Genomic DNA, 1,871 nt, shown 5'->3' with positions numbered 1-1,871 from the left:
CGGTGCCGTGGGATCCGTGGTCACACGTCCATGGAGTTCCTGAAGGGCAGCGGAGATGACCGCCAGGCCCAGCACGAGCTCTGTGCGGCCCAGGGAGCTGTGGCGGCTCCTCACGGCTCCGCCCAGAAGCCCCGGAAGGCGGTCCACGTGCGCACGAGCGCCTTGTTGCCCTGAAATCCGCACGGCCGTTTTCGCGAATTCTCACCCGGATGCGGCGCACCTTCCCGTTGCCTCACGATCGCTGGATTAGGGAATTGCTGCTGCTGCTTTAAAGCGGTTCGTTTCACTTTCCATCGCTACGAACATCATTCTCGGAGCACTGAGAATTTCAAGTGGAGTGTTTTCAAATAGACTTCGATTTCTTTACATCATTTCTGTATTCGCCTTTTTAAAAAAATTGTTTTTCATAACCCTACTGAGTTTTTTTTCTTCCCATTAAATTAACATGGCTCGAAAGAACCGCCCAGCTACTGTGGAAGTCACGTACAGAAACATGAGATTTCTTCTTACACACAATGCGACGTTAGACAAATTTATAGAGGAACTTAAGTGTGCCCTTACCAACAACAGTAAGAGTGTGTGGAGCGACCTACGCCCCCGCTCTTGAAAAAGAAGGCATCCGCTTTCTCGATCGGCCTTTTGACGCTGGGGCACCACCGTCCAACCAAATTGTTGATGACCTGTTACGTCTTGTAAAAATGAAGTTTCTGGAAGAGCCTGGTGGTTGTATAGCTGTGCACTGTGTTGCAGGGCTGGGGAGAGCTGCGGTGCTTGTTGCCCTAGCACTGATTGAAGGGGGCATGAAATATGAAGTGCATATGCAGTACAGTTCATACGACGTTGTCGTCGAGCTTTTAATAGCAAGCAGCTTTTGTAGTTGGAGAAGAATTGTCCTAAGATGTGGCTGTGCTTCAAAGTTTCCCATGGGCATAGGCACAACTGTTGCATTCAATATAACGGGCCCCTGATGCTATTGCTTGGGAAGTGGAACTTGAGACAGGACCTAATATTTAGGCCTGTTTACCAACATGTTAGCTTGGTGCCTAATAAAACAGAGAAGTTTTACCAGGCTACACCGTAACCGAATTTGCAACCTCCATATTTGGGTTAAGATCAACCTCTCTGGACACTTAGCGAAGGTGTCTTGCTGTTCAGCTTTTAAAATATGCTTATCATTTGTCCCAATTGACCGTCAGAAATCATACAGTATTCTTTTCAAACTAGTCTCAGGCCATAATCTTAGCAATATGTAAGACATTTAGTGAGATTAGGTGCCAAAATACCTAGCACAATATTTGTGTATTTTTAGGATAATACAGAACTGGAGGAAAAAAATCCTAGGAACTATGAACATTCTATACCTTAGGTGGTTTATTCCTTCAGTCATTTCAAATATTGAAAGAAAGACTTATATAGTTATTTACTGGTTCATTTTTGTTTACATCTCTCATGGTCATAGCAGATAAAGCAAGTTTGAGCAACCACTGTTTTTTGCTGAATTGTTCCCAAGTCTTACAATGATTATTTAATGTCACTTTGTGCTTTTATGGAAACTTTCATTTTGAAAAAAAAAATGCATTGTACAGAGCACATGTCTTCAATGTCTTCAGCCCTTTCTCCTCCCCCCACCCCCGCCCTCCGCCCCCCAAAAAAGCCCCTTACTGTTAATTTAATGTTTGTACTTTGGAGTACAACCTAACAGAAGCCTGAAAAAAAAGAATGGGGGGGGGGGCTGTCAAATCCCCTTTTATCTTCAGAACATGTAGACTATGCTCTTCAGTAATTTTTTTGTTTGTTTGTTTGTTTGTTTTTTAAACATTTTATTAGGGGCTCATACAACTGTTATCCCAATCCATATACACATCAATTGT

The 1,871-nt window shown here is 43.7% G+C and overlaps 1 pseudogene; it reads left to right on the top strand.

Moving 5' to 3' along the window:
* The first annotated feature begins 445 nt into the window (after nt 1-445).
* LOC101648347 lies at nt 446-968 on the top strand (annotated as a pseudogene).
* Nucleotides 969-1,871: the final 903 nt, after the last annotated feature.

Source organism: Echinops telfairi, unplaced genomic scaffold (genome assembly GCF_000313985.2).
Source record: "Echinops telfairi isolate 266 unplaced genomic scaffold, ASM31398v2 ScPeMD7_23;HRSCAF=83, whole genome shotgun sequence".
NCBI lineage: Eukaryota > Metazoa > Chordata > Mammalia > Afrosoricida > Tenrecidae > Echinops > Echinops telfairi.
Note: the sequence above shows the minus strand (reverse complement) of the source record. Positions and strands in the feature narration are given on the sequence as shown.